Source organism: Polypterus senegalus, chromosome 11 (genome assembly GCF_016835505.1).
Source record: "Polypterus senegalus isolate Bchr_013 chromosome 11, ASM1683550v1, whole genome shotgun sequence".
Classification (NCBI taxonomy): Eukaryota; Metazoa; Chordata; class Cladistia; order Polypteriformes; family Polypteridae; genus Polypterus; species Polypterus senegalus.
The window spans coordinates 129109128-129134301 of record NC_053164.1 but is presented as its reverse complement, the minus strand read 5'-3'; the positions used below and the strand labels follow the sequence as shown (position 1 = coordinate 129134301).

The window sequence follows — 25174 nt, the reverse complement described above, 5'->3', positions numbered from 1 at the left end:
GGACAGGAGGTACAGAAGATGCATCTCTGCTTTGGTCAGGTGTACCCCACAATATTCTATATGTTATAGCACCTCTATACTTCTTCAATTTTTTGATTTTATTTATTTTTGCTTGATACCAGCTAATCACTCTGCCAAACTTACTAATCCATCATTTTTACCCACTGTCACTGTCTCTTTGGCATTAGTATGGTATCCCAGGACTCTTCAGCTTTCTGTCACTAGTACAAACATTACATGGTTCTTGTACAGTTGCCTTTGCATCATTTCCATTCTCCATTGTTACAATTTATTTATACACATTATCTAACACGTTTAGCAAGCATAAGACATGAGAGGTAGGTATCTATGAAAAGCCCTATTTACTTTACTACAAACAGAAAGATTGTTTAGCTGTCTGTTTAGCAGAGGAAGTGTTATTCCAGTTAATGAAAACTAAAACAAAATATGTAGTTAATGGAAAAATAATCATTTTGTTAACTAAAATTAAAAAATAAAAGTGAAAAAATGTATGAAAATGAGACTAAACGAAAACGAGAAAATAAAAACGAAACTAGTTTTCATAATTTTAATTCAGAAATTCATCTCACTACTCTTTGTACATAAATGTGCACATGAACAGGTAGTTGACAGTTTATTTATTAAATATTATTTAAAAGTGTGCAGTCATAACATTCATTTAGAGATGAACAATGATTCATGCACATGTGCAAGTGCCCCTCACTGCTGGTGTTGGAATCTGTGGATTTTATTGTTCATTTCAACCATCAGTCAGTTCTTCATTATAGAACTGTGTGTGAATACCAAAGTCTCATCACTTGTCAGGGACTTATTCTGTGGATTTCATTGGCCATAACTGACCACCAGTCACAGATTCCCTGTCAAATGTCACCAGACAGGCTGTTAAAGCATTCCACATGTTACTTTGGAAGACACAGCTAAAGTTTGAAAACTGGAGTCATTTAATATTTGTCAAGCTGGAATAGCTACAACCACACTTCAAATTCAGTCAGTATTTAGAATAAAAAAATGTTATCTTTATACTTTATATGTAAACATTGTAACAAAAAGGCGCTATATAAGCGCCTGACCCGACACAGACTCACACCGGAGGCACGTATAAAAACAAAGAAACTTTTTATTTTTCTTCACCTGTGGGGCACGTCTTCCCCGTGAACCCCACAAGCACAACACACTCCCAAGTACACCAAATAAAGCACACCACACTCTTCTTCCTCCACCACTCTTCCTAGGCAACCTTATCCTCCTTCCTCCCAACTCTGGCCATTGAGTGGTGATTGCTGGCCCCTTTTATAGTCCACCTGGAAGTGCTCCAGGTAGTTGACTGCTGAGTTCTGGCTGCATTTCCGGGTGTAAGGGCTCAGGAGTCCCAGCTGCAGCACCCCCTGGTGGCTCCTGCAGGACCCAACAGGGCTGCACCCAACTACAATTCCCATGGAGCCCTGCAGGAAACCGAGGCACCACTCCAAACTAGGGGGGCAGCCATCTAGCATCCAGGGGGAGGTATTGCACAGTCCATGACGGGTTCCCCTGAACACATAGCGAAGGGGCATCCCAGCCGGGGTCCGCCACAACATCCATTTTTAATCAGGTCCTTTACTATTGCTGTTTCAACGTGGGTGGTGCAGAGGAATGTTTTGTCACACTGTCGTGAAGCTCAGTGTCAAAAGCTGTAGCGATAGCAAATAGTCGAACTTCAATTAGAATGCTTCAGTATTGCCAAAATCTGTTTATTCCTGCATGTGTTGTTAAATTACATCTTCCCAATTTAGGTTCACAGGGAGTTCCCTGGGTTTTGCACATAGCTTATTAAGGGACTGATCTGAGATGTCGTTATAACAGATATTTAATGTATTTAAAAAAGTATTTAATGTAAATATTATGCTTGTAGAAGTGCACTGTATGCATGGAAATACTTTCATCTTTATTTCTGCTATTACTGTTATTAACACAAATCGGTTTCAGTAGTGATTTCAACAGCATTTCAAAGAATATCCAAATTAAACATTATTTGAAAAAAATACACTTTCAAAATTCAAAACAGGTAGATGACATATAGTCAGCATCAGGAAATATTAAAAATCAGTAATGGCGTACTGCACACTAACGTGCAGTGAATACACTTTACATGAGCATTCCTAGTTTCAGACTTTTTCTCTGTCTCTGTTTAGCATTCATTTGCCCAGAGGTTGATGCGCTTGCTGCTTCCTGAGCAGCTCTTCTTTTTTCCACCCTAGCGGCCCGCTGCTCCTCTTCTTTTGTCGGCATCTTTTCACGTTAAAACTGATTAAGTAAGTTTTTGTGTTGCAATTACTTAAGTTAATTTTCTTTAATATTTCACTTAAGCTGGCACTTAAGTCTTCAATCTGCCTGAAGAATGATTAAAGATATGAAGAGGTAGGGAGGGTGACGGCGAAGGTGGTAAGGAATGAGAACGGCGCCCATACGTATGTGCTGCACGGCTGCCCTGCTGTGAGCTGCCGAGAGTTGATTCTACAATAGAATAAAAATGAAAGCAGTAGTAAATATCATCACCCCGAAAGTAGATGTTACGTAGTATATGTATACCAAATTTCAGGTCAATAGGTGAAACGGTTTGCGACCTACAGGTGATTTAAAATCCTGGACAGACAAATGTACAGCCATGGTAGCGTATTATACAAGAAGTTAAGCACAAATAAGAGTGTATGTGTGCAGTGATATTACTGCTTAAAAGGAAATCTCAAAAATGAAAATTAAAATGTCTTTGAAGTTAAATAAACATTTTCTTAAATCTGTTGCCGGTTAACAAATAAAATCAGAGTGTACTGGTTATTTATTGACTATACTAAGCCTTAAACTGTCACATTTTCATGTGGAAATGGAGTTCTGTCGCAGACAGTAAAATTGTATTTGTATTAAGTTAAGAGGTACAACATGAATGACAATATGAAATTTGACAACTATGAAGAAAACTGTGTTTTAACACCTGCAAAATGTGGACTTTTTAGTGAGTAATACAAAACTAATTAAATGTGACAAAAACTGAATGTTAATTGGTGAAAAACTAAAACCAAATAAAAACTAAAGAACAGAAAGCAAAATAAATACTAAAATTAGAAACTGTTAAAAAAACATAAATAAATAAAAGAACAGCTGTAAGTAGGCATGATACACCATGAAAGACCAAAATGAAAAACAAAACAAACACAAATATTTTCAAATGTATTTTAGCATGAACTAAGGTTTGATTTATTTTTTAAATAGTGCATTCTGTGCCCGCCTAATAGATCAAATTAAGCAGGCAGAAGACAAAAAATATAAAAAATTTCTTTTACATTTTATAAATAGTCAGAGATCTTAGACAGACAAAGAACAGAAGTACTAAGATGGCATATTTGAGGAACCTTGATTTAGTGTGTATGCCTAGAGAGAGAGAGACAGAGAAAAAACTAAGGGGACCGAAAGGACAAGAAACTGTTGCTATTCATGGCATGACCACAAGAAAATGAAAAAGCGTTTTCCTATCTTGCTAGTACCATCCACAGAAGCTTCCTGACTTGCAACATTGTGCTGATGTTTGCAGTATTGTGATAGACAATATACAAATTACAACGGGGCTCTAAAATATGAACGTGTAATTTAGTGTACAATTAAAATAAAGATGAGCTGGCATCTTTTTACATACTGTATACTGTATATATGTTTGTGTGTATGTCATATTTCATATTGGTGCACAGTCTTTATGATTTGACAAATGCACTTGCTTTGAAAACAGTCAATCTGTAACAAGCAGTACAACCACTGTTGCCACCCCACGCCAGGGCATTTGAAGACCATCTCATCTTCGTGACTTTGTGGGAGAGGAGCTAATGAGGAGGCAGTATAACGTACCGGTGCACTGATAAGAGAATTGTGGGAAAAGCTCCTTAAAAAAATAGGGGTGGTTGCTGCCAAAAAGGTGAACGTGGCATGGGAGCGCATCTTGCGGTGCACTAGGAGAACTAGGAGAAAGAAGTGAGACAGATATTTTTGCTGAAAGGCCATAGGCAAATATTTATTTTTTTTGGTGGTGTTTTCTTAGACCCAAACATCGGAAATCAGTTAGTAAAGAAACCTTCAGCAATTAAGGCATTGGGCTTCCCAGTAAAAATGGTCTGACGTGTGTGTCCTTTCTCCGCAAGTTGTGACAATACATTGCTGTGTTACAATGGAAGTTTATTCTTTACATTCAAAAAGAAAAAAAATCTCTTATTTTATAAAAGTAATGCAGTTTTTTTTCCAAAGCCGTTGCTTCCGAGGGTCAGTAACATCGTAAACATGCCTTCTCCAGCTGTATGGTGACAGTGAGTATGATGCAGGTTAAGCATGCCCATAATCCACCCAGTTTAGAATCACAGAAGCCAGTGATTATAGTAGCAGCACTGAGTGTAAAGTAAACATGGCGGACAATACGCCGGTCCATTGCTAGGCACAATCGCTCAACCAAACAGAAAAGAGTGTACTGCATACAATTCAGTGACAGAAACCTATTAATAAAATATCAATTTATTGTTAAGGCAGTTACTTTGAAATAATGCGATATGGTTGCACAACAGCCAGTGCTTGTACTTCAAATCTTCAGGGAGTCACTTTGGGGAATGAAAAAAGGGGATTGATATTATTTAGGCAGAGTGGTGGCTCTGAGTCTAGGGCTCTGCACTGACAATCAGAAGGTTGCTGGTTTGAATCCTGTAAACGCCAAAAGGGACTCTGCTCTGTTGGGCCTTTGAGCAAGACCCTTAACCTGCAATTGCTGAGCGCTTTGAGTAGTGAGAAACGCGCTGTATAAATGCAAAGAATTATTATTATTTATTCACAACACATGAGGGAAGAAACATATTTTCTTAACTGAGAAGTTCCACTGCCCACCAAAAGGACTCTGTGCATAACTTCATGTTGCTTCTGGAGTAAGCAAGTCATGCATTAAAACAGCTTTGTGTTAAATTCTATAGAATCTGCATTTAGAATGCATTACACCTTTTCACATGCGCTTCCAAAATGACGTCAGTTTGCTTAAATGGGCTTGTGTTTCTGGGCTCCCACTTGCTAATCTGTTGGTGTAAGGGGTTAGCACAACAGACCATGCTAACATTTCTGTAAGCTATGTGACTTTCTGTGTCATCCCATTTTCCCTGTATGTTTTAATACAACTACCTTTATAAGAGAGAGGGTTTTAAAACACTTTTTTGACATCAGTTTTAAGCCTCTACTTACTATGTGTGCAAAAGATCAGGAGCAACTCAGTTGGTGACTGCAAACTTTGTAAGTGGTTATGATAAAACACCTGACATAAAGCTTGCTATGTGGACATTTGCTTTAAAGTATTCCTATTTCTATGATTTCATTCATTTAACTCCTAGTGTTTGGTATGTCTAGTTTGTTTGCAAAATAAGCATATACATGTTAAGCTGAAATTAAGTTTGATTTTACCTCACAGACATTAGAAATCACCTAGTGTTAGGTGTCTGTTTCCTACCTACAATAATGTCCTGTAACAATGGAGATTGACCCTTTCCACAGTCCTCATGCTGTTGGAAAACTAAAAGCCGTTGAAGAGGTGAATGAGTGTAAGTTGCATTCACAGAAATGGGCAGCCTATTACTGTTGAGGTTCCTAGAGGTAAGTATTGTTGGGTGTGCATGTAACACAAGATAAATAGATTAAGAATCTCGTTAGGTGCATTTCTTGTCCACCATCCAAATTTCAAACTCATCCATCCACCGATTTATTATCAAGTTAATTTTACCCCAATTCAGGGTTGTAGTAAGCAAAAGCCAAATCTTGGGAGTAAGGCAAGAAACCAAACCGAATAAAGATTGTTCGACATCTCTAAGAAAAAGCTAGAGTATCAGGAAAAAGAATGTTCAATAAATGAAGGAATAGATAGAATATTTTTTGGTTTTGCCTTTTCTTTATTTTTTTTTTCTGATGGTACATGAATAATAGCTATTGTTATATGCATAACATTTCTGATATAATGTGAACATTTATTGTCTCAAAATAATACTTAACATTTTTAAATATACATGCATATATGCCTCATCAGATTTCTCTGACTGGAGAGGCTTAAGGGTATCCCAAAAGCTTTTGAGACTGCACCTTTTTAAAAATACAAATTGTATGTATTTTTTATCTGTGTGGCTGTGAATAAAAATACATACTTAATTTCTACTTTGCTTAAGACTGTGTGGCAATATTTTAGAAACAAAGTCCTTAATAGCATTGTCTCAGCAATTCTTTTCTGTTGAACTCTTTCTAGTTCACATTATTCTTTTTGTAAAGATGCACTATCTTAAAATATTTTGTATAATTTGTGCTTTTTTGTTTTGTTTGTAAGCAGATGTGTTAATATCACCAGCTTATAGAGTAAGTACCCTTACATGGGAATGAAAATATTCCTAATGTTTAGTTTTGCATGTTAAAATTGTTTGATGTTTCTAAATGAAAGAATCCAGGATATTTCTGAAACGGTGACTGAACTTCTAATTTATAAAACTGTAATTTATACTGTATTTATTAGTAAAATATAAATTATTTACCAAAACACAAATTTAAAGGCATTCATATCATCCTCCACGCTTCCCTAATATTAAATTGTAACATTATTGAATGTAGAGCATAGTAGATATTTTACACTGTGTGTGTAACGGTCTGTTCAATGAAATAATAAACTGAAAGTATAAAGAACTTCAGCAAAATGGTGAATTATTTATTGCATACTTATGCACTGCTTAAAAATAGTAGTTAATTTATAAGATTTCATTCTAATAGATTTGCTTATTTGCACACCTTTATTAATAAAATGTTATATGCCCCCGGCAGTTTATTTTATATAATAAGAAATAATTTGATGGGCTATTAATCCAATGTAGCATATGTTTATACATTGTTATTATTTATCAGCAATGGAAATCAATGTTTTTTTAAGTAGCATGTGGGCCCTTACAAGTCATTAATCTTGATTTTTACAGAATAAAGGGGAAAATTTAAGTAAACTCCTTAAACTCAAGTCAACTCAACCACAGTCATTTTCATTTATAATAGAAAAAAATGCATGATACATTTTGATTTTACTAATTTATCAATGAAAAACATTGTAGAAAATAAATTAAATACTGTAACATACCTGTAACACTTGAGGTCATATAAATTGGATTCATAGCTTAAAAAGTAGAAGAAAATTATTTTATTAAACATAAGTATTATATAATATCAATCAGGAAACAAAGGTAATTACATATTCAAGAAATATTGTGGTATTTATTGTTTTACTTACTGTATAAAAAAAGAGTGATGAAAATATGCATCATACAACAGAGAGAGGCACTCCTGTCAGTTTCAGCTCAGCCTTAACTTACCAGTTCAACTCAGAATGAAATTCAATTCAGGAAGTCAATGAATATGAGGCGTGCTGATTTAATTTGAATTTTATTGGACATTTAAAAGAAGTGAGATTTGGCCTGTTTGGTAGAAAAACGTTAAAAAAAAAATGTGGCAAACTAGTCCGGGGTCTTTCTGTACTTTCTCATTTAATGCTACACTATAAAATAGTTTTGTGTCATTCTATAATGTTACATAAATGTGTGCATGAGAGCATACACAGTGTATAATATTTTCATACAACCCTGTCATTCTGAACTGTATTAAGAGTTTATAAATGTGTGTATTGGCTCCAGCAAACCCCCATGACCCTGTAGTTAGTATACAGGGAGTGCAGAATTATTAGGCAAGTTGTATTTTTGAGGATTAATTTTAATATGGAACAAACACAGTGCTATCAGTCAATCCAAAATGTTAATAAACCTGAAACCTGAATGTTTCACAACGGAAATGTGAGTGTGAACATCATCAGGGGAATACATATGTGCGCACAATTATTATGCAACTATTAGTGTGCAGATTTATTATGCAACTAAAGGAAAAATGAAAATTTTCCCATCATCACTTGTTTATTTTCATCTGTTATAGTGAGAATAATAAACAAACACCTCAAAATTTACAAATAAACATCTCTGACATTTCAAAAAAAATAAATCAATCAATCAATGACCAATATAGCCACCCTTCTTTCCAATAACAGTCATAAGCCTTTCCATTCATGGAGTCTGTCAGTTTCTTGATCTGTTGACGATCAGCTTTTTGTGGAGCAGTGACTACAGCCTCCCAGACACTCTTCAGAGAGGTATTGTTTTTCTCCCCCGTAAATCTAGCGTTTAAGAAGTGCCCACAAGTTCTCGATAGGGTTTAGGTCAGATGAGGAAGGGGCCATGTCATTATTCCTTCATCTTTAAGGCCTTTACTGGCTGGCCACGCAGTGGAGAACTTCGATGCAAGTGATGGAGCATTGGCCTGCATAAAAATCATGGTCTTTTTCCTGTATCACTGTTTGAAGAAAGTGTCTTGAAAAACTGGCAGTAGGTTTGGGAGTTGATTTTGAGTTCATCTTCAATGCAAAAAGGTCCAACTAGCTTATCTTTAAAAATACCAGCTCATACCAGTACCCCACCTCCACGTTGGAGTGGAGCTCTGTGCCCATTACTGATCCACAGGTCCATCCATCTGGTCCATCAAGAGTCACTCTCATCTCATCGGTCCATAAAACCTTTGAAAAAAATCTGTCTTCAGATATTTCTTGGCCCAGTTTTGACGTTTCAACTTATGTTTCTTGTTCAGTGGTGGTTGGGTTTCAGCTCTCCTTACCTTGGCCATGTCTTTGAGCACTGAACACCTTGTACTTCCGGGCACTCCAGGTAGGTTGCAGCTCTGGAATATGAAAGTACTGGAGGATAATGGGTTCCTAGTAGCTTCACGTTTGATTCTTCTCAAATCTTTGGCAGCTAATTTGCGTCTTTTGTTCTCAACACGTTTCTTGCGACCCTGTTGACTATTTGCAGCAAAATGTTTGATGGTTCTGTGATCACACACCAATATCTTAGCAATTCCAAAAGTGCTGCATCCCTCTGAAAGACTTTTTACAATTTTTGACTTTTCAGAGTCAGTTAAATCTCTTTTTTGGGCCATTTTGCCTGAGGAAAACTAGCTGCCTAATAATTCTGCACACCTTGATATAGGGTGTTGATCTCCTTAGGCCACACCCTCCCTCATTACACAAATACACATCACCTGACGTGCTTAAATCCAATAAGCATTCAAGTTAATACAGCTTGCAGTTGGAATATACGCATTAAAAATGATGATATGGTCAAAATACTCACTTGCCTAATAATTGTGCACACAGTATATAGCGGGTTGGATAATGGATGGATGGATAAATGGGTGTATGGGTTATTGCACAGTAGTTTAATGTAAGTAAGGAGGGTGAGATGGTAATAGTGGTTAGCATTACTACCTCACAGCTCAACAGTTCTGTGTTTGGGTCTCTGCCCAGTCACTCTCAGCACGGAGTGTGCATGGCTTATATGTGAGGTTTGTCTCAGGGTACTTCAGCTTTCATCCCACATAAAAAGATGTATGTTAGGTTTACTGGACCACACTTGTAGGTTTGATATGAGTTGATGTGCCTTGTCAAGGACTGGCTCATGCCTGATGGTTGAAACCCCACTTAACCTGAATAGAATAAGGGGATATGAAAAAGGATGGATGGATGGACAATAAGATGATGTACAGACGAATCATTAAAACCAAGGTTGTCTCAAAGCATGGATGGATTTTCAAAGTTAAAAAAGTGAATCTTAGATATCTTCTTTTTCATGGGTTTCTTAAATCCCCTCCCCTCTAAGTCTGCCACCTTCCAAATTAGTAAGTATAAAGTACTTCTTTATTAATTCTGCTCCTGACGTTGCCTAAAAAAAGTCACAAATCAATTGAAAAGCCATTGATTGCAAATATTTTCATTATATTGCCATGTTTTTGGGCCTTTGCTGGGATGAAATTATGTTGTGTAAAATAATATGAGGTAAACACAAAAGTATGGTTTAATGACCAAATATGACAGAGTGTATAAATAAGCACAAAATCTAATACCTATTGTTTCTAAGATGAATACAAAATACATGATGACATGCGCCATTAAAGAAAACCACACTTTTCTAAAGAAGAATGTATTCTTCTTTTAGATGACAGAAGAGTGTAGTCCTTTACTAAGGCATGTAGCAGCCTTTTCCAACAGCAAGGAAAAAATAGATGAAACAGTGAAGAGAATCTACACATTAAGAGTTTATTTAGATACCATCTGGTTACAATTTGTAAGTTGTTTGTGGTTCAGTTTAATATATATATTTTCCAATTTTGCATAACAGGCAAATGAAGAAAAGTTCATTATATATTAAAAATTCCTCACCCCCCATCCATGGTGTTTATTTTTCTGATATACAGTATAGATGGTAACTCAAAAATAATAAAATACAAACTTTTTTTAAAATTAGATATTACAAACTAGTGAATAAAACAAAAACTATAAACTCTGTAATTGAATGCCTAGACTGCCTAGAATTTACACAAGCCTGGTTTACACCCTCTGCTCTGACTGTTAGTGCTGGGCGGTATACTGGTTCATACCGAAAACCGTTTTTTATTTTTTTTATGATATGGATTTTTCTTATACCGTCACACCGGTTTAAATTGCATAAACGACGTTCTGAACGTGGCGCAGCGGGAAACTGTTCAAGTGGGGACATTTTTCACTGCTACACCGCTAAACACAGATTTTTTGCACTAGGGCTCTTTTTCACTGTTACACCACCAAATAGTGGGCGGTAGCATAGGTATGCTGCGCGGTGAAAATGGACAGAGAGCATTCCGAAACTGAACTAAAAGTAAAGTTTAACATGATGAACAGAAGAACTTTTGCCGAAAAAAAGGAGTCACGTCCGTCGCCTGGAGATAACTTTAGTTTTAAAAGGTCAGATGTGTAAATACTGTTTCTATACTACTGGATAATACTGCAAGCCAAGTTGTACTTGTTTTATTTGTTTTCAATACAGTGTAATGTACCTGGGTACTGTGTAATAGTGTGACGACATGTTGACTTTATTCTCATAATTTGTCATTAAAGTAGACCATCATAAACTAAACTTCATCGTAAAATGAATATTTAATTTACTAGATTTTCTCAAACCCCGTCATAATTTATATAGCACATTAAATGCTTTGTGTTAAGTGATTCTTGTTGCACTAAGAGGAGGCGCCGGCAGCGATCGCTGCACAGAATACATTCACTTCATGATCTTCCTGCTCTCTGAACATTTAGAATCTATATATATAATTCACTAAGGCAAGACAACCATGGAAAGCATGCTAGAAGGGGCGTGGATTCACTAAGCCGCCGACAAGTGAGACACCTATGGCACACGCAGGAAGGAGCCACGCCCACCAACTCCAAGACCATTGGATACAACAACTCGCAGGACCACGCCCATCAACTCGGAGAGTGGTGTGGACCTATATAAACTCTGAAGAAGAGTTAAAATTAACACTTTAGGTGTGAAATTAACACTTTGGATTTTGCTGTGTGTGTCTACCCGGCGTGGGTAAGCCGTTGAACCCCACTCGGGCTGCAAACCATGGAATTCCCACTAAGTGTGACTCATACGCTCCCACCGGTTGCGTCCCAACCCTTTGTACACACCCCCCTACCACCTCGCTACTACCGTGGTCGGGTGTCTTGGTGGATTATATACACAGCAAAATCCAAAGTGTTAATTTCACACCTAGAGTGTTAATTTGAACTCTGAACTCTTCTTCAGAGTTTATATAGGTCCACACCAAATCGAGTTAAAGTTACACTTTGTGTAGTGTTACATTTTCCACACTTGTCAGGTGTTGAAATCAACACCGTAAGAGTTAATTTTTTAACACTAGTAGTGTTTTGAACATACAGTTGATGTAAACTAAATTCCCAAAACACTCTGCTGGTGTTAGAAAAATCACTCTTACGGTGTTGATTTTAACACCTGACAAGTGTGGAGTGTCAAAATGTTAATAGTGAGTGTTAGTACAGTATATCTGGCATTATATTATTTTAGATGCAATGTTAAGTTACTGCACCTCACTCTATTTAGAAGTTAATGTCACATTAATAAAAGTTTCATGTATACACATTATACACCAGATAAAAAAAAAGAAGAATTAAGACTTTTCAAAATGTTTGTTTTATTATACAAAACTGTATACAAAATATTTCATAACCGATAAAAAAAAAAAAAAAAATCAGGTTTCTCAACCAAAAGCATTTTAATAAATAAAAAAGCCTAGTCTCAATGGCAATTTATAGAGGATACAAGGGTTAATTTATGTATTTGTACATTTACATATAGGTTACAGCTGCTATTAATCCTTTTGTGCAAACACTGCTCTGTAACACTGAGCTCATCAACATGCATGGCAATTGTGTAAAAAATAAATAAGTGCTAGTGGTGATCATTTAAAACGGATAGCATTAAATAAAATGCTCTAGACATTTGCTAGAGATTCTTCATAGGAGACATTAAAAACGTAATGAACTTTGAAAGTTCATCAATGGCACTCAGGGAGGTGGTTCCTGCACAAGGGATGAGCTGCTTGTCCACAACCACATAAAAACTGTCGATCCTCTTCTTGGTTTGTCCTACTCTAAGTAGGTATGGTTGGTGACCTTCTCTCCTGCTGAAATGTTCTTAAATGCTGGTACAGGACGATAAAAAATGACACATGATGCATTTAATAAATACACAGCAATTTCAAAACAGAACAGAATAATTTAATACATTAAACACTTCAAACAATGAATAACATTCTATCAGGTTGAAAATATGAAAAGTGCTACAACTAAAAGTTAACACAGTAAGTATGGAGGTTGTCAGCAATTACAACTTACAAGTGTTTGTAATTCATGTCATGTTCAAAGGGAAGAAGATAATATGCTAGAAAGCAGAGACAAGTACAGACCACTGTGATATGGTTAAAATTGATATTAAATTTACATGTCACCAATATGACTAAAAAATTAAACATTACATATTGGTCTTGGGTGAAAAGCAAGAGAACAACTTCCTTCAGTACCAATCAACCAAAAAAAAATCTATGACTGTACAACACATTACAAAGACATTGATCTTGTATTAGTAAATTTACCTTATGTAAATGTACAAGCCTGTCAACAGCCTCAGTTCGACTGATTGTAGCCTTGTTCCTCTCTGCAGAAGGTGGTAACAAATAAAACAGCAGCAAGAAAGAGGAAATGTTGCTGTTACAGTCTGATGGAAAATGAGAAGGGGTCAATGCTCAGAAATATTAATTAGTATGTAGAACAGAGAGCCTCCCCTGTCATTTAAAATTTCAAAATACGTATACTACTTACCATTTTCAGACTGTTGTTTCTCTTTTGCACTGATATAACTTAGAACTTCTGCTGTCAAAGTGAGAGACTTTGCTTCTTTGATGACTTTCTGCTTAAATGCTGTCTCCTACTGCCCAAGCAATCATGCAGATGTTTCAGTATTGAACGGCACAATAAAGTCTTGAATCACCTAATGAAATTGCATATAGAAAAACAACATAAAGCCGTCATGTCTCAATCACACTTAATTCCTTAAACTAGAAATAAATAGAAGAGAATGTTTGTACTTACCAAATCTCCCAACTTCTCAGGCATTACTCGAGTTTGAGCTTGCAGACAGGTCCGGTCTGGCTGTGTTCTCCCCAACCCTGGACTGAAATATCCCTACATAATCTACTCAATCATTAATTTGCTAAAATAACAAGTAGTCTATTTCCATTTATCAAGGGGTTTAATGTAGTAATATTAGCATGAAACTCTAACATTAAAACTCTCACTTACTGTATAAGCGTAAAATAGAAATATACTTACTATTGTAAAAATGTACTGATTGAAATTCAATTGTTTTTTCAGTCGTTAATTTGTTAAAAATAAGTAACATACTCACCTTAATTTATCTATCATCTGGCAGTGCAATCAGTAACGACCGCCATTAAAGAAAAAGGAAGTGCTGTTCTAGCTAGCACCGGAAATCAAATCCACTCTTTGCTGGTGTAATGTACACCTACTCCCCAAAATAACACTCAATCTAAACACTCTGTAACACTCCCAGTGTTGATGTCCTCAAATCAACACCAGAATTAACACTTGTTAACTCAGAAAAAGTTAACACTGAAAAAACAACACCAAACTACACTGAAGATTTTGCTGTGTATACTAGAAAAGCAGCCAACGACTCAAGTGACTAGTTGGTGGTGGGCACATGAGCGAGCAGTGCATACTGAACGAGAAATCAGCAGACTAGCATGACGGACGGAGCTGAATGGACGTCCTTCTTCTCTCCTTCCATTCCTCACTCCGCGCCGTGCACCCTCATCCCTCCGTCTGGCAGTAGAAGGCGCGAGGATGGTCCGCCAGTTTTCAGTCACGGACGATTGTGTGTTGGTTCATTCCGTGTATTGTTACAATGTTGCTTTTCTTACTGATTTATTACATTACCGATTTTTCAAATGTTAATTTTCCCCCTGTACTTAAAAATCAATAAAAAACCGGCCTGATTATGCGGCGTATGGTACGCCATGGGTTTTGGCTAGTGCTAAGATAAATACTTAATATAATTTTCATGGTGAAATGCATTAAAGCATGCATTAATCATATGGTGGCACAGCGGCGCGCCTGCCTTGCATTTGCATGTTTTTATGGTGGGTTTACTTGGCGTGCTTCAGTTTCCTTTCAAAGGCATGTAGGATGTGGGGTTTTGTTGTGCTATATTGACCCTGCTAGTGTATGTTTTGCTTGTATTCATACTTTGATGTGCTGGCGACTCGTTCAGAGATGGGCACAACTCTGAATGGATGGCATAATTAAATATGTATAACGAAGATATTTTTAAAGTTCTGAACACTCCGTGGGCTAAGTTTATAACTAGTTTTAATTTCACAAAGACGTTTATCATGTGGTGATTGGTTATGTGGTGAAAGAAAAAGGAAGGAAGGAAAAAAGAACTGGGGTTTTGGTACGTCAGATAGAGGCAGCATGCATGCAATAAAGATAGCCCGCTCAGAAGAACATGCATTGAATTCTGTGTTTGTGTCTCCGACCAGCAGATCAGAAACCCAACATTTGCACAATATTTAAGTTAAACCTGTGCGATAGCTATTCATACATCCAGTTTTTTGGAACCTCATCACACCTGCCATAAAGTTCTCTACACTGAATGTACACCTGGGGACCCCTTACTGCAAGGAAGCAGCACTACCGCCTCACTACTGTGTATGTGTAATACCTGCTTTAATGCATTTCATCATGAAAATGATATCAAGTATTTATCTTAGCATTTAACATTTTCAGAAAGCAGGAATGTCATGAAGTGAATGGATTCTGTATGATGATTGCTGTCTTCTCTTAGTGCGGAGGAAGTCAGTTTAAGAAGCGTAGTGATTAACCACAGGGTTGTGAACGTAACACAAAGCATTTAATGTGCTGCATTAATTTATGACGGGGTAAATTAAGTAATTTGTTAAACATTAATTTTAGGAAGAAGTTTAGTTTACGACATTCTACTTTAATTATGAAGTAAACTATGAGAATAAAGTGGCAATGTCAACTTTAATCTCAACATAAAAGACGAGAATAAAGTGGAAATGTTGACTCTTTGTATGGTTGAAAATATGTTGTCAAATTTATAGTTTGTTTTTGCAAAATTTGTTCAATAAAAAGGTTCTATATTTTGACTGCATCTGTCATGCAATGTGATACCTTCTCCATTAGTGCCACCCCCTTGAAAACTATCACTTTATGGGGCAATGCAAAACTGTATTAATACTTGTGTGCACATTAAAATGTTTTTTTTTTTTTGTACAATGTACAATACCCTTGACAGTGGAATAGGTTAATCTTAGCCAGTAATTGCAGTGGAAAATGTGGTTAACATCCACTCATGCATGGGGAAAAAAATACAGTCGAATACCGTGAAACCAGGATAATTTAGAAAAATACCATGATATAGAATTTTGGTCATACCGCCCACCCCTACTGACTGTCATAATATTTTTTCATTTCCAACCTCCATTTCATATTCCTTTTCTTCTTTGGCAGGGTTGTGCCTGCTGTGAAGGCAATGTTTTACAGCATTGTCAATACAATTATCACAGCTCAGCAAGGTTAAGGTGAAAACTGGATGCCACACGGCCATTTATGAAGAGAACGGCAGCATATCTATACTAATAAACGGCAAAGCCCTCACTGACTCACTCACTCACTCACTCACTCACTCACTCACTCACTGACTGACTCATCACTAATTCTCCAACTTACCGTGTAGGTAGAAGGCTGAAATTTGGTAGGGTTATTCCTTACAGCTTCCTTACAAAAGTTGGGCAGGTTTCATATCGAAATTCTACGCGTAATGGTCATAACTGGAAGCAGTTTTTATCCATTTACTGTAATGGAGATGAGCTTGAAACCCGTGGGGGCGGAGTTTCGTGTGACATCATCACGCCTTCCACGTAATCACGCAGTACGTAGAAAACCAGGAAGAGGCCCAAAAAGCGCTGAAGAAAACATGCATTATATAATTGAGAAGGCAGCGAAACAATAAAAAGCAAGCGAGTGACATATACAACCATATTCATGAGTTCTGCTACTTCGGAAACAAAGCACGATGTAAACCTAAACTTTAAATTAAGTTCATAGACAGGCTGCCGCTGGCGTTTGTAATTTAGTGCCTACCCATATAAGGCCGTCCGTCAGCGGCAATCCAATAGCAAACTGCCACGGGTAAATATTCACGGGCGAAGGACTGTGCTTATGCAGAGGAAGATGAGGTAGTCAGGGTGGTGTTTGGCACAAACTCAGCGAAACTGCGAGAGAAAGTTTTAAGTGCTGGGACTTCGGTAACATTAGATACAGCCATGGACATAGCACGACATGGCACCAGCACAGCTGGGAAACTTCGATGCATGTACACGAAGCGGCTCACGTGAACTGGCGCAGTGCACAGACAAAAGCAACAGTTCCAAAGAGCGCTCAACAAAAAACGAATTACACAATTGAAAAGGCAGCAAAAAAATATGAAGCGTCTGATACATACAAGCATATTCATAAGTGCAGCTACTGTGGAAACAAAGCACACGGTGGAAATAGTCAATGTCCCGCTAAAGGAAGACAGTGTAAAAAAAAAAAAACCCGTGCATGCAGTGTGTCGGGTCTCAGATAAAGAAGAAGACGAGCTGTTTATTGATGCAGTAAGAAACAAATCGATAAATGAAACCTGTCATCTTTACAACGATTGACAAACACGGAATGTAACTTGAACACAACACATCCTACAAATACGAACCTGATTGAAAGAAATAATGATAATCAAATACTTGATGACAGCAACACTCAGTAAAACTCACAAAACAATTACTGTATATTGACAGTCATGTTACGTTATTTTTAAAATGTTCCCTTTTCTTTTTCATAGCTTCTTTAAGACACTACGTCTCCGCTGCGATACGTGGGTATATATATATCTATACTAATAAAAGGCAACGCCCTCACTCACTCACTCACTCACTCACTCACTCACTCACTCACTCACTGACTCATCACTAATTCTCCAACTTCCCGTGTAGGTAGAAGGCTGAAATTTGGCAGGCTCATTCCTTACGGCTTACTTACAAAAGTTGGGCAGGTTTCATTTTGAAATTCTACGCCTAATGGTCATAACTGGAAGGTATTTTTCTCCATTAACTGTAATGGAGTTGAGCTGGAATGACGTGGGGGGGCGGAGTTTTGTGTGACATCATCACGCCGCCCATGTAATCACGTGAACTGATTGTCAACGCAGTGCGTAGAAAACCAGGAAGACCTCCAAAAAGCGCTTAAGAAAACATGCATTATATAATTGAGAAGGCAGCGAAAAACAATAAGAAGCGAGCGAGTGACATATACTACCATATTCATGAGTGTTGCTGCCTCGGAAAGAAAGAAAGGTGTAAACCTAAACTTTAAATTAAGTTCATAGACAGGCTACCGCTGGCGTTTCACATGCCCACAGGTAATGCGGGATACAAGTTTAATGAGAGGACGCAGGATATAAACGAGAGTTTTGATCACTTTGTAACTAAGTTAAAATTGTAGGTGAAGGGGTGTGCTTATGCAAATTCCGAGAGACTGTGTTTGTGGGGGATTGACAGTTAAGGCGGGTGGGGGAGTCACGTCATCATCTCCCCTCCCATTCATCTAATTTCGGTCTGAGCTGAGCTCCGCGGCTAATGCCGTCTTTCGAAGCAACTTCAGACTGCCACCAAATACTCACAGAAAAATCCACAAGTTAATACACACGCTATCTCTCGAGTTTCTCCACACTGAATCCTCCAGGCACTACTTACAAAAGGTCACATTGACAATCGTGTTACATTATTTTTAAAATCTTTCCTTTTCTTAGCACAAGCACAGCTGAGAAGCTTGATGCATGTGCTCCATAACGCGTTAAAAAATAATGCATTTAATCACACTTTGCATTACAAGCAAAGGGAGCTTTTGTCAATGCATGATTTCCTGGTACACGGATTACATTGATCAAGCGCATCCCGATTCATTTTACCCTCGCACCACCTTAGTTTGAGAAGAAGTCTGAAAAATATGAGGTTAACACAGAAAAACATCACCAATTCAAGCTTTATGAATAATCGATTTGCCATCAATAATTGTTTTGGTAAAGCCATCCTCCTTCCATTTTATAATTTTTCCGCCAATAGCCATGATTAAATGAGCGGTAAATAAAGTAAGAGCAAAGCGAGGGTGACTTATTTAGGCAGGCATATATATGACAGCAACACTCATGACAATGTCAATCATGTTACGTTATTATTAAAATGTTTCCTTTTCTTTTCATTACTTCTTTAACACACTACTTCTCCGCTGCGGTAGCGGGATTTTGCTATATATATAATATATGAATGACCTCCAAAGAGCGCTGAGACTTTTGATATCATGAACGTGTCTGCAAAAACTGTGGTCTCCTGCCCAGCAAAAGTCGAGCAGCCAGCGCGCATAGCTGTGCCGCCTTTGAGGCGCTGACTGCGCTTCTGCCTTAAGTCAAAGTGAGCACTTTTAATTTTTTTCATCCTCCCCCTGCGCTATAGCCCAGACAAGTGCAAACACGGGACCCCTTTTCTACACCACGGAAAAATAATATTAAGGCGATTCATCTCTCTATACTATATAAAGAAAAAGGCAACTTTCCTTTCTTTACACCTTTTATCCCAAACCAAAGCCTTTCTCTCTTAACAGTGCAGAGGACACAAAACTAATTTTCTTTAAATGCCGGTAAGGCACATTACCAGAGGCACAAATTTGAGCGTTCAAATAGAAAATGTAATTTCTATACCACAGCCGTCGTGTAGCGCCTTTCAAAAGGGATCTACTACCGAGAGATGATCCATATATATTTTAGCTGCTGTTAGTTACTTACCTGTTGTGTTACACAGTCTTTAAAATGTAGTTTACCAAACCACTCCAGTAGGGCTCAATGTACCTGTACTTCTTAAAACGTTAATGTTTTACTGTTTAACAACTTATAGACTATATTTTATTATTTTCCCTTGCACTCAGTGACCAAAGCTATACACACACATATAGACACATACAAACATACACACAAGTATATATATGTGTATATATATGTATGTATGTGTATATATATATACACACACACACACACACACACACACACATACATACATACACACATATATATAATTTGTGTGTGTGTATGTATGTATGTGTGTATATATATGATGTAGATAGGTATGTATATATATATATATATATATGTGTATATGTAGATATGTATATAGATATGTAGATATGAAGATATGTATGTGTATATATGTATATATATATATGTATGTATGTATGTGTGTGTGTGTGTGTGTATATATGACAGCAAGCTGTGAGAAAACAGTAAAAAGGAGGCGTGTCAGACGTCGTGGTACATTTTCTGATGCAGCTAGACAAAAAAAACTTTGTGACGCTGCCACCAAATACACAACACAATTACTTTGACAATCATGTTACATTATTTTTAAAATGTTTCCTTTTCTTTTTCATAACTTCTTTAACACATGACATCGCTGCGAATCGGGTATTTTGCTATATATATATATATCACAGTGACACTCATAACAGTGACAAAACAATTACATTGACAATCATGTTACGTTATTTTCAAAATGTTTCCTTTTCTTTCTGTTTCCTTCTTTAACACACTACTTCTCCGCTGCCAAGCTCGGGTATATATATATATATATAGATAGATAGATATATATATATATATATATAGATAGATATGAGAACAACATATATATATATATAGATAGATAGATAGATAGATAGATAGATAGATAGATAGATATATATATATATATATATATATATATATATAGATAGATAGATAGATATGAGAACAACACTCATATCAATGACAAAACAATTACATTAACAATCATGTTACGTTATTTTTAAAATTTTTCCTTTTCTTTTTCGTACCTTCTTTAACAGAAGACTTCTCCGCTGCGAAGCGCGGGTATTCTGCTAGTGTATATATATACCCCGATCTACATACTCGAATAATGGATACTTTATTCGCCATCAATGATTGTTTTGGTAAAGCCATACTCAGTGTATTCATTAGATGAACGGTAAAAAAGTAAGAGCAAGGGGAGGATGACTTATTGAGGCATGCAGGCAAAACCACAATAGCACGCTGGCTCGATGTACGAAAAATATATCTTTTCAAGTTCTATTTAGTCCATATGTGTCAAACTCAAGGCCCTCAGGCCACATCCGGCCCGGCGTGTAATTATATCCGCCCGAGATCATTTTATATACTGTATTATTGTTATTAATGGCCCGGGGATATGAAGCGCTGGTAACACAATAAACTACAGATCCCATAATGCAGCGCTTCAGCTGCCTTGCCAAACACTTACCGCGTCCCCGCGGTCTCTTCAATCGTTTCCTTACTTTGCGAAGGAAGCAGCTTTCTCACAGCTTCTGGACTGTTTTATAAACGAACGATATATAAGAAAGTCCTTTTTCCTTGCTTCGCCAACGAAACAGCCTTTTTATTTAATCCACGGGTTCTCCGCTGTTTCATTGTTCATTTATTACGATTTTTATAGTTATTGTGTAGGTTTTATTTATTTCCACGGGTTCTCTTCTGTGTTCACTGCGGTGTCTTCTTTCGTTTACGAGCTTCGCCAAGGAAACAGCTTTCTCACAGCTTCTGCAGTGTTCGAACGACATATAAGAAAGTCCTTTTTCCTTGCTTCACCAACGAAGCAACCTTTTTATTTAATTCACGGGTTCTCTTCTATTTTATTGTTCATTTGTTACGATTGTTACAGTTATTGTGTAGCTATTTTAGACTTACTTTACTGTTCAAATACCCATTTCCTTTATTTAATCCGCGGACTCTCTGCTATTTTTTTGTTCCTTTATTACAATTAGAGTTATTTATTGCTTCCCTTCTTTCGCTGACTGCCTGCCCATATAAGCCGCTGCGCTGTTTTTTTGTCAAGCAGCCTTTACATAGCTTCTCCGCTATTTTATAAACAAACGCCATATAAGGCCGTCGTTTTTCTTTGCTTCGCCGAATTATCAGCCTTTTTATTTAATCCACCGGTTCTCCGCAGTTTTATTGTTCGTTTATTTCAATTGTTATACTTATTGTATAGGTATTTTATACTTTGTTTACTGATCAAGTAATCATTCCCTTCAGTATTTCACCACTGCGAAGCATGGGTATTTTGCTAGTTTTCTATATAGCTAAGCTGATCCCTTGCATTCCACCACGCTGTGGTTTTTCCATGTTACATTCTTCTTCAGTCACCGTGAGGGGTTAGTTATGGTTGTCAGCATGTCAAGATGTATGCACAAAAGGGATAACTGATTTGACCAAGTAGTTGTCGACCATCAAAGTCAAAATTTCACTGCCAACTTGGTCTGCAAATGAAGATATTGTGGATACTCCCCATCCACCTTGCCTCAATATCCATGATAATCCTTAGTAACTGCAAACTACCTGTACATTCAATGCAGAGATCCTCTAATGGCAGCTCTGCATAACTTGGAAGAACTTGGTTTCTGATGTGGTGATGAAAACACAAACACAAAAATATATATAGTCTTCTCAGTACATTTTCTTTAATGCTACCGTCCTATTTCTCCCCAAATGTACCAACCCCAGTTCTTGCCCTTCCCTTTTCTTTCTTGCAGTTTCTCTCTATTACCAGATGGATTACAGAAAACTACTCCATGAAAGTAAAACTAACTGTGACCTTAGACAACTGATTGTTCAAAGCTTTTATGAGATATGAATATATTATCAACTTATGCATTTATTATTATTATTATTTTCAATGAATGTAACAATTTATCTAGCGCGTCAACTGACTCCCCTCAGTCAGGAGGAGCATAAACTCTACCTTGAGGCTTGCCCAAATTGCTGAGCTTCTCACCCTATCATAGAATGTCAGACCAGCGGCTCTGAGAAGAAACCTGATTTCTTCCGCTTGTATTCACACTTCACCACCACACATGTGTACAGCTGAGCTCATGTTTCCTTCTTCCATCACTTTTAAACACGTTTCAGATATGTTCGGGCTGGGGTTAAATCTGCTGTTTTAACAGGCCTTGTATCACACTAAAAGCCCAGCAAAATGGGCAGTTCCCACATACAACTATATATGAATATTCTGTAGTCTGCTTAAAGGTAACCAGTAAATTCCTAATTAGTAGGCTCTGCATTCCCAATTTCCCCTTTATAATTACAAAATATTATTCAAGTATGAGAACATTTCTTTTCTTTATATTTCAGTCTCATGCTTTAAAATGTTTTACAAGAGTGGCAGATATTTCTCTGTGTCTAAGGTTAACAAGTAATTCATGCAAAATGTATTTATCTTTTATTTCCTAAAGTTCTTGAAATTGTTTCAAAAGCTATTTAGATCAGCAGATCAAAACCAGTTTCTTTATACATATGCCAGTTATGTTTCTTTACATTACTGATTTAATTAATAAATAAATTAACCTACATGATACATGAAAAAGAGAAAAATTCTCCTTAGAACTTTAACAAAGTGTCTGGAAGGTTTCATTAACCCATCAATTTAAAGGGAATAAAATGAAACCTTCCATGATCTATTTATTTATGTAAACATTAACATTCTGTTCTATTTCACATTTAAAACATAAATGCTTCTAATGACATAAAGAAATGATGAGAAAAGAAATACATATATCACGTGCAATAAATACTTGTGTTTAAAATACCTTCAGGGCGGTTAGTGCATTAGTATGTGCTACTTTTATCAGTGAAACACTAGTTTTATTTCAAGTATAAGAAAATAGTTTAGTAAGTAACTAAAAATGTGTCTGTGCTTACAACTTTGATATATTTACCTATAACTTCCTGTTAAAGCTAGTTGATGCACACTGTATCGTTGGGCTCAGATGTTGCTAATGCGTCTTGCCAGAGCATTGATTCTGTAAAACAGCTCTGTCTACATTTCCATTGGTTAAGCAATTAGAGCATACTGTATCTCTGCAAGCCACCACACAAGATAGAAGCAATACCTGGAAAGGATGCTAGTCCACCATAGAGTGAGCAAACATACACTACAGGAAATCAATCATCTGCAGAAAACACACACATACAGTATGCAGGGAGAACTTGCACACTCTACACAGAAAACATCCAAACTTGAATCCTGATTTCCTTATTGCAAGTATTGAAAGGCAGCAGTGCTACTCACTATGCCACCATAACACCCCTCCTTACTATTTCTTAAAATATATTAAAATTTGCCAGCTTATCAGACAACTTATTTGTATACACATTTTTACCTAATAATGTTGATATCTTATTCCTAAATATTTCACCTGAATTTAGGGATGTAAAACAACATTCTTATGCAAAGTTTACAAATAAAATACATATAAATAAAACAAGAACTATTTTAAAAAGCAGCACAGAGTAGGTACACAGTCTGACACATACACACACTCCAGAACTTGTATTTCTGAGAGAATTGTATCTCCTTTGTATTTCATAACTTTGAAAAGAGCATTTTCCCTTTAAACTGCAGTCAGGAAAGGGAAGATGTTGTACATTTATAAATATACATTTTTTATAAGCAAATGTGGAGACGTCTTCATGAGAGAAAATTTTATATATACTGTATTTAACAGTAACAGTGATATTTTACCCCAAATTAATTCACATTTTTTGTGCACAATATGTTTTCAGAAATTGCTTAACAAATTAGATGGTGCCAATATTATATTAATATTAGCATATTTCAGACAACAAAATCCCTTCTGTACATAATTTCTGACACATAATATGACAACTTTATCTTTCTTTCAAACTGTTTAATCAATGCAGTATTGTTCTTCACACATTCCACCATATAAAACAACTAAAACAGCATTTTATATCTTTTCATTCTTCCAAGCATTTCCTCAAATTATCTCCCTTTCTTGTTCTCGCTGCACATTAAGACCTTTGTTTACTTTGAGCAGCTATGTGTATAACTGGCCCAATGCATTGTTTTGGTCATATCATCATGATTCCCACACTTCCTTCTTTACCTTCAGTTAAATTCTGGTTGTCTCCAGAACACTTCAGTGAGTACAAAGAGATTCTGTACAGAAGTTACTATTATCTTTAATATCTTGTTTTGTTAATCTCTTTGTTCTAGTTCAGTGTCCATTTCTTTGCTTCAGTTCACCAACTTCCTTAACTTTCCATTTCTGCTTTTTTCGCAGCTGTACAAATTTTTAAGTTGATTTTTACCAGTTGCTTTTTGACTTTTTAAATTAAATTTATTTGTTCTCCTGTATTTTTGGAGAATGAATGTAACCAGTTAATCTAATTAGTATCTTTGCTATCTTGTTAAATTGGAAGTCATTACAAAGGTGATTTAAACAAGCATAAGTTTAGCTCAGAAGACACAACTGGAGCCTCTGAAAGTATTTTCTAGTCAGATGGGGACTTGAACTCTGTCTCCTACTTATTCTATCTAAATCTGTTTTCTTGGACACTGACTTTATCCCCATCTCAATTTTTTATAGAACTTCACTGTCTTGTTATTTTTTTTTTTTTTTGCTGTTCTGTTTTTCTCTTTTTTTGTGTAAAAT

At 36.5% G+C, this 25174-nt stretch overlaps 1 long non-coding RNA gene across 1 annotated transcript; it reads right to left on the bottom strand.

The window, feature by feature from the left end:
- Positions 1–12299: 12299 nt before the first annotated feature.
- LOC120539812 lies at positions 12300–13604 on the bottom strand. Its single transcript, XR_005635686.1, has 3 exons — positions 13340–13604; positions 13114–13235; positions 12300–12663 (listed from the first exon to the last, which is right to left on the bottom strand). It is a non-coding gene; the product is annotated as an uncharacterized LOC120539812 (long non-coding RNA).
- Between the last annotated feature and the right edge of the window lie 11570 nt (positions 13605–25174).